This window comes from Astyanax mexicanus, chromosome 4, assembly GCF_023375975.1.
Source record: "Astyanax mexicanus isolate ESR-SI-001 chromosome 4, AstMex3_surface, whole genome shotgun sequence".
NCBI lineage: Eukaryota > Metazoa > Chordata > Actinopteri > Characiformes > Acestrorhamphidae > Astyanax > Astyanax mexicanus.
In genome coordinates, this window is record NC_064411.1 from 58950979 (window position 1) to 58959013 (window position 8035).

Here is an 8035-nt window from a genome sequence, read left to right on the forward strand (position 1 = left end):
AATGTTCAGTTAAGTCAATTCCCAAGGGGGAGTGGATTTTTAAAGGGAATATTTATTCCTCTTTTTAGATTTTAGGTTTGGATTAAGGCTGTGATTCCCCAGATAAGTATTTTTTAATTCTTTTCAGGTTTTATGGAGAAATATCCTTAATGACCCTTTGTTAATAGAGAGTTTGGTTTGATGACACATTCGTACTCTGTGTTTTTAAGGTTTTGAGGAGAGATTTCCTTAATTTTTGGTTTGATGACCCTTTGGTACGTATTTGTTTTTAGGTTGTGAGGAGAGATTTCCTTTGTTTTTAGTTTAATGACCCTTTGGTAATACAGAGTTCGGTTTGATGACACATTCGGGATCTGTGTTTTTTTTAAGGTTTTGAGGAGAGATTTCCTTCGATTTTTAGTCTTTGTTTTTAGTTTAATGACCCTTTGGTAATACAGAGTTCGGTTTGATGACACATTCGGGATCCGTGTTTTTTTTAAGGTGTTGAGGAGAGATTTCCTTCGATTCTTAGTCTTTGTTTTTAGTTTAATGACCCTTTGGTAATACAGAGTTCGGTTTGATGACACATTCGGGATCTGTGTTTTTTTTAAGGTTTTGAGGAGAGATTTCCTTCGATTTTTAGTCTTTGTTTTTAGTTTAATGACCCTTTGGTAATACAGAGTTCGGTTTGATGACACATTCGGGATCTGTGTTTTTTTAAGGTTTTGAGGAGAGATTTCCTTCGATTTTTAGTTATGTTTAGGGTTAGGTTAAGATTTAGGTTATGTTTAGGGCTAGGTTTAGATTTAGGTTAGGTTTAGGGTTAGGTTTAGGTTATGTTTAAGGCTAGGTTTAGATTTAGGTTATGTTTAGGGTTAGGTTTTAGGTTTAGGTTATGTTTAGGGCTAGGTTTAGATTTAGGTTATGTTTAGGGTTAGGTTTTAGGTTTAGGTTATGTTTAGGGCTAGGTTTAGATTTAGGTTATGTTTAGGGTTAGGTTTTAGGTTTAGGTTATGTTTAGGGCTAGGTTTAGATTTAGGTTATGTTTAGGGTTAGGTTTTAGGTTTAGGTTATGTTTAAGGCTAGGTTTAGATTTAGGTTATGTTTAGGGTTAGGTTTTAGGTTTAGGTTATGTTTAGGGCTAGGTTTAGATTTAGGTTATGTTGAGGGGTAGGTTTTAGGTTTAGGTTATGTTTAGGGCTAGGTTTAGATTTAGGTTATGTTTAGGGTTAGGTTTTAGGTTTAGGTTATGTTTTAGGGCTAGGGTTAGATTCAGGTTATGTTTAGGGTTAGGTTTTAGGTTTAGGTTATGTTTTAGGGCTAGGGTTAGATTTAGGTTATGTTTAGGGTTAGGTTTTAGGTTTAGGTTATGTTTTAGGGCTAGGGTTAGATTCAGGTTATGTTTAGGGTTAGGTTTAGATTAAGGCCATGTTTAGGGTTGGGTTTGGGGTCAGGTTATGTTTAGGGTTAGGTTTCGGTTATGTTTAGGGTTAGGTTTAGGGTATGTTTAGGGTTAGGTTTAGAGTTAGGTTATGTTTAGGGTTAGGTTTAGATTTAGACTATGTTTTAGGGTTGGGTTTAGGGTTAGGTTATGTTTAGGCAATAAACAAAATAATAATAATAATAATATTTTTACTTAAAGTTCCAAGAGAATTTGGCTTGGCTCATTAGACCAGTGAGACTCATGTAGCATGCCTGGTCCGAAGGCTCTGGCAAGGGTTAGGTTTTTGTTAATATACAATGACTTCCCCCAGTACAGCCCATCAGGCTGCATGGTTTGAGTAGGAAGACCAAGGGTAGTGCACGGGCCGGCGCCTGTTAGGCATTGCTACTGGGCTTGAGGTCAATGAGCAGGTAAAATCTGAACTGATCTGTCTTTTCTAGCTTAATCCTACTTCGTCCGAGTGCTAGGTCTCTAAAGTTGTTTATTTTAAATGTGAGGTCACAGGGAGCATAGTGAGGAGTGCGCCACTAGAATGAGCAGGGCACCCTCTAGACCGTCTTGGCCTTTCCAGCTCACCCATTCCCTCTCCCTAAAGTTAATGTTTAACTAGGGAGCGAATGGGTGTGAAGACATATTTACATGAGTATTAAGTCTCTAAAGTTGTTTATTTTAATTGTGAGGTCACAGGGAGCATAGTGAGGAGTGCGCCACTAGACTGAGCAGGGCACCCTCTAGACCGTCTTGGCCTTTCTAGCTCACCCATTCCCTCTCCCTAAAGTTAGTGTTTAACTAGGGAGCGAATGGGTGTGAAGACATATTTACATGAGTATTAAGTCTCTAAAGTTGTTTATTTTAAATGTGAGGTCACAGGGAGCATAGTGAGGAGTGCGCCACTAGACTGAGCAGGGCACCCTCTAGACCGTCTTGGCCTTTCTAGCTCACCCATTCCCTCTCCCTAAGGTTATTGTTTAACTAGGGAGCGAATGGGTGTGAAGACATTTTAATTGAGTATTAGGTCCCTAAGGTTTTGTTTAAAATAGTTTTGGTATTTTATAATAATTTTTTTATTTTTTTATTTTTTTATTATTACTACTTGAAATAATTTACATGATTAGTATTATTAGAACAGGAAGTCCAAATGGGATCTGTTATTTAAGTAATTTAAGGACACATCATCAGTAGTGTGCCTCAGAGTCATAGGGTGTTTCGGCCTTTTAAACACTATCTTTTTTTACACCCTCTTCTGAGGTGGCCCGCCTTAGGTTGATCATTCCTAGGCTTGTGTCCTATCCTTCAATTAAAGTAAGAGCCCTAAGGTCATAGTAAGGTGAATGTATCTTTAATTGATGTTTTAATATCGTATCATATTCTAATTATTATGAAGTAGAAAGACATTTATTAAACAATTAAAAGGTTTAATTAAGCAATATTAAATTGTATGTATTAAAAAGTATTTCTAAAATAAAAATTGATATTAAAAATACCTTTCGGAAGAGAATGATCCTTCATCAGGCACAGACTTGCCTCAGTTCCAGCTCTAAAATGGTTTCCCCTGTCCTGCTGCTTATATAGGCTTCCAGGAACAGGCTCCGCCCCTTGTTTAATTTTAAATGTTCAGTTAAGTCAATTCCCAAGGGGGAGTGGATTTTTAAAGGGAATATTTATTCCTCTTTTTAGATTTTAGGTTTGGATTAAGGCTGTGATTCCCCAGATAAGTATTTTTTAATTCTTTTCAGGTTTTATGGAGAAATATCCTTAATGACCCTTTGTTAATAGAGAGTTTGGTTTGATGACACATTCGTACTCTGTGTTTTTAAGGTTTTGAGGAGAGATTTCCTTAATTTTTGGTTTGATGACCCTTTGGTACGTATTTGTTTTTAGGTTGTGAGGAGAGATTTCCTTTGTTTTTAGTTTAATGACCCTTTGGTAATACAGAGTTCGGTTTGATGACACATTCGGGATCTGTGTTTTTTTTAAGGTTTTGAGGAGAGATTTCCTTCGATTTTTAGTCTTTGTTTTTAGTTTAATGACCCTTTGGTAATACAGAGTTCGGTTTGATGACACATTCGGGATCCGTGTTTTTTTTAAGGTGTTGAGGAGAGATTTCCTTCGATTCTTAGTCTTTGTTTTTAGTTTAATGACCCTTTGGTAATACAGAGTTCGGTTTGATGACACATTCGGGATCTGTGTTTTTTTTAAGGTTTTGAGGAGAGATTTCCTTCGATTTTTAGTCTTTGTTTTTAGTTTAATGACCCTTTGGTAATACAGAGTTCGGTTTGATGACACATTCGGGATCTGTGTTTTTTTAAGGTTTTGAGGAGAGATTTCCTTCGATTTTTAGTTATGTTTAGGGTTAGGTTAAGATTTAGGTTATGTTTAGGGCTAGGTTTAGATTTAGGTTAGGTTTAGGGTTAGGTTTAGGTTATGTTTAAGGCTAGGTTTAGATTTAGGTTATGTTTAGGGTTAGGTTTTAGGTTTAGGTTATGTTTAGGGCTAGGTTTAGATTTAGGTTATGTTTAGGGTTAGGTTTTAGGTTTAGGTTATGTTTAGGGCTAGGTTTAGATTTAGGTTATGTTTAGGGTTAGGTTTTAGGTTTAGGTTATGTTTAGGGCTAGGTTTAGATTTAGGTTATGTTTAGGGTTAGGTTTTAGGTTTAGGTTATGTTTAAGGCTAGGTTTAGATTTAGGTTATGTTTAGGGTTAGGTTTTAGGTTTAGGTTATGTTTAGGGCTAGGTTTAGATTTAGGTTATGTTGAGGGGTAGGTTTTAGGTTTAGGTTATGTTTAGGGCTAGGTTTAGATTTAGGTTATGTTTAGGGTTAGGTTTTAGGTTTAGGTTATGTTTTAGGGCTAGGGTTAGATTCAGGTTATGTTTAGGGTTAGGTTAGGGTTAGGGTTAGGGTTAGGGTTAGGGTTAGGGTTAGGGTTAGGGTTAGGGTTAGGGTTAGGGTTAGGTTAGGGTTAGGGTTAGGGTTAGGGTTAGGGTTAGGGTTAGGGTTAGGGTTAGGTTAGGGTTAGGGTTAGGGTTAGGGTTAGGGTTAGGGTTAGGGTTAGGTTAGGGTTAGGGTTAGGGTTAGGGTTAGGGTTAGGGTTAGGGTTAGGGTTAGGGTTTAGGGTTAGGGTTAGGGTTAGGGTTAGGGTTAGGGTTAGGGTTAGGGTTAGGGTTAGGGTTAGGGTTAGGGTTAGGTTAGGGTTAGGGTTAGGGTTAGGGTTAGGGTTAGGGTTAGGGTTAGGTTAGGGTTAGGGTTAGGGTTAGGGTTAGGGTTAGGGTTAGGGTTAGGTTAGGGTTAGGGTTAGGGTTAGGGTTAGGGTTAGGGTTAGGGTTAGGGTTAGGGTTAGGGTTAGGGTTAGGTTAGGGTTAGGGTTAGGGTTAGGGTTAGGGTTAGGGTTAGGGTTAGGTTAGGGTTAGGTTAGGGTTAGGGTTAGGGTTAGGGTTAGGGTTAGGGTTAGGGTTAGGGTTAGGGTTAGGGTTAGGGTTAGGGTTAGGGTTAGGGTTAGGGTTAGGGTTAGGGTTAGGGTTAGGGTTAGGGTTAGGGTTAGGGTTAGGGTTAGGGTTAGGGTTAGGGTTAGGGTTAGGGTTAGGGTTAGGGTTAGGGTTAGGGTTAGGGTTAGGGTTAGGGTTAGGGTTAGGGTTAGGGTTAGGGTTAGGGTTAGGGTTAGGGTTAGGGTTAGGGTTAGGGTTAGGGTTAGGGTTAGGGTTAGGGTTAGGGTTAGGGTTAGGGTTAGGGTTAGGGTTAGGGTTAGGGTTAGGGTTAGGGTTAGGGTTAGGGTTAGGGTTAGGGTTAGGGTTAGGGTTAGGGTTAGGGTTAGGGTTAGGGTTAGGGTTAGGGTTAGGGTTAGGGTTAGGGTTAGGGTTAGGGTTAGGGTTAGGGTTAGGGTTAGGGTTAGGGTTAGGGTTAGGGTTAGGGTTAGGGTTAGGGTTAGGGTTAGGGTTAGGGTTAGGGTTAGGGTTAGGGTTAGGGTTAGGGTTAGGGTTAGGGTTAGGGTTAGGGTTAGGGTTAGGGTTAGGGTTAGGGTTAGGGTTAGGGTTAGGGTTAGGGTTAGGGTTAGGGTTAGGGTTAGGGTTAGGGTTAGGGTTAGGGTTAGGGTTAGGGTTAGGGTTAGGGTTAGGGTTAGGGTTAGGGTTAGGGTTAGGGTTAGGGTTAGGGTTAGGGTTAGGGTTAGGGTTAGGGTTAGGGTTAGGGTTAGGGTTAGGGTTAGGGTTAGGGTTAGGGTTAGGGTTAGGGTTAGGGTTAGGGTTAGGGTTAGGGTTAGGGTTAGGGTTAGGGTTAGGGTTAGGGTTAGGGTTAGGGTTAGGGTTAGGGTTAGGGTTAGGGTTAGGGTTAGGGTTAGGGTTAGGGTTAGGGTTAGGGTTAGGGTTAGGGTTAGGGTTAGGGTTAGGGTTAGGGTTAGGGTTAGGGTTAGGGTTAGGGTTAGGGTTAGGGTTAGGGTTAGGGTTAGGGTTAGGGTTAGGGTTAGGGTTAGGGTTAGGGTTAGGGTTAGGGTTAGGGTTAGGGTTAGGGTTAGGGTTAGGGTTAGGGTTAGGGTTAGGGTTAGGGTTAGGGTTAGGGTTAGGGTTAGGGTTAGGGTTAGGGTTAGGGTTAGGGTTAGGGTTAGGGTTAGGGTTAGGGTTAGGGTTAGGGTTAGGGTTAGGGTTAGGGTTAGGGTTAGGGTTAGGGTTAGGGTTAGGGTTAGGGTTAGGGTTAGGGTTAGGGTTAGGGTTAGGGTTAGGGTTAGGGTTAGGGTTAGGGTTAGGGTTAGGGTTAGGGTTAGGGTTAGGGTTAGGGTTAGGGTTAGGGTTAGGGTTAGGGTTAGGGTTAGGGTTAGGGTTAGGGTTAGGGTTAGGGTTAGGGTTAGGGTTAGGGTTAGGGTTAGGGTTAGGGTTAGGGTTAGGGTTAGGGTTAGGGTTAGGGTTAGGGTTAGGGTTAGGGTTAGGGTTAGGGTTAGGGTTAGGGTTAGGGTTAGGGTTAGGGTTAGGGTTAGGGTTAGGGTTAGGGTTAGGGTTAGGGTTAGGGTTAGGGTTAGGGTTAGGGTTAGGGTTAGGGTTAGGGTTAGGGTTAGGGTTAGGGTTAGGGTTAGGGTTAGGGTTAGGGTTAGGGTTAGGGTTAGGGTTAGGGTTAGGGTTAGGGTTAGGGTTAGGGTTAGGGTTAGGGTTAGGGTTAGGGTTAGGGTTAGGGTTAGGGTTAGGGTTAGGGTTAGGGTTAGGGTTAGGGTTAGGGTTAGGGTTAGGGTTAGGGTTAGGGTTAGGGTTAGGGTTAGGGTTAGGGTTAGGGTTAGGGTTAGGGTTAGGGTTAGGGTTAGGGTTAGGGTTAGGGTTAGGGTTAGGGTTAGGGTTAGGGTTAGGGTTAGGGTTAGGGTTAGGGTTAGGGTTAGGGTTAGGGTTAGGGTTAGGGTTAGGGTTAGGGTTAGGGTTAGGGTTAGGGTTAGGGTTAGGGTTAGGGTTAGGGTTAGGGTTAGGGTTAGGGTTAGGGTTAGGGTTAGGGTTAGGGTTAGGGTTAGGGTTAGGGTTAGGGTTAGGGTTAGGGTTAGGGTTAGGGTTAGGGTTAGGGTTAGGGTTAGGGTTAGGGTTAGGGTTAGGGTTAGGGTTAGGGTTAGGGTTAGGGTTAGGGTTAGGGTTAGGGTTAGGGTTAGGGTTAGGGTTAGGGTTAGGGTTAGGGTTAGGGTTAGGGTTAGGGTTAGGGTTAGGGTTAGGGTTAGGGTTAGGGTTAGGGTTAGGGTTAGGGTTAGGGTTAGGGTTAGGGTTAGGGTTAGGGTTAGGGTTAGGGTTAGGGTTAGGGTTAGGGTTAGGGTTAGGGTTAGGGTTAGGGTTAGGGTTAGGGTTAGGGTTAGGGTTAGGGTTAGGGTTAGGGTTAGGGTTAGGGTTAGGGTTAGGGTTAGGGTTAGGGTTAGGGTTAGGGTTAGGGTTAGGGTTAGGGTTAGGGTTAGGGTTAGGGTTAGGGTTAGGGTTAGGGTTAGGGTTAGGGTTAGGGTTAGGGTTAGGGTTAGGGTTAGGGTTAGGGTTAGGGTTAGGGTTAGGGTTAGGGTTAGGGTTAGGGTTAGGGTTAGGGTTAGGGTTAGGGTTAGGGTTAGGGTTAGGGTTAGGGTTAGGGTTAGGGTTAGGGTTAGGGTTAGGGTTAGGGTTAGGGTTAGGGTTAGGGTTAGGGTTAGGGTTAGGGTTAGGGTTAGGGTTAGGGTTAGGGTTAGGGTTAGGGTTAGGGTTAGGGTTAGGGTTAGGGTTAGGGTTAGGGTTAGGGTTAGGGTTAGGGTTAGGGTTAGGGTTAGGGTTAGGGTTAGGGTTAGGGTTAGGGTTAGGGTTAGGGTTAGGGTTAGGGTTAGGGTTAGGGTTAGGGTTAGGGTTAGGGTTAGGGTTAGGGTTAGGGTTAGGGTTAGGGTTAGGGTTAGGGTTAGGGTTAGGGTTAGGGTTAGGGTTAGGGTTAGGGTTAGGGTTAGGGTTAGGGTTAGGGTTAGGGTTAGGGTTAGGGTTAGGGTTAGGGTTAGGGTTAGGGTTAGGGTTAGGGTTAGGGTTAGGGTTAGGGTTAGGGTTAGGGTTAGGGTTAGGGTTAGGGTTAGGGTTAGGGTTAGGGTTAGGGTTAGGGTTAGGGTTAGGGTTAGGGTTAGGGTTAGGGTTAGGGTTAGGGTTAGGGTTAGGGTTAGGG

The 8035-nt window shown here is 42.6% G+C and overlaps 1 long non-coding RNA gene across 1 annotated transcript; it reads left to right on the forward strand.

The window, feature by feature from the left end:
- The first annotated feature begins 871 nt into the window (after nt 1-871).
- Nucleotides 872-4305, forward strand: LOC125801726 (uncharacterized). The gene is made up of 3 exons (XR_007438901.1): nt 872-1035; nt 1154-1375; nt 4228-4305. It is a non-coding gene; the product is annotated as an uncharacterized LOC125801726 (long non-coding RNA).
- The last annotated feature ends 3730 nt before the right edge of the window (nt 4306-8035 follow it).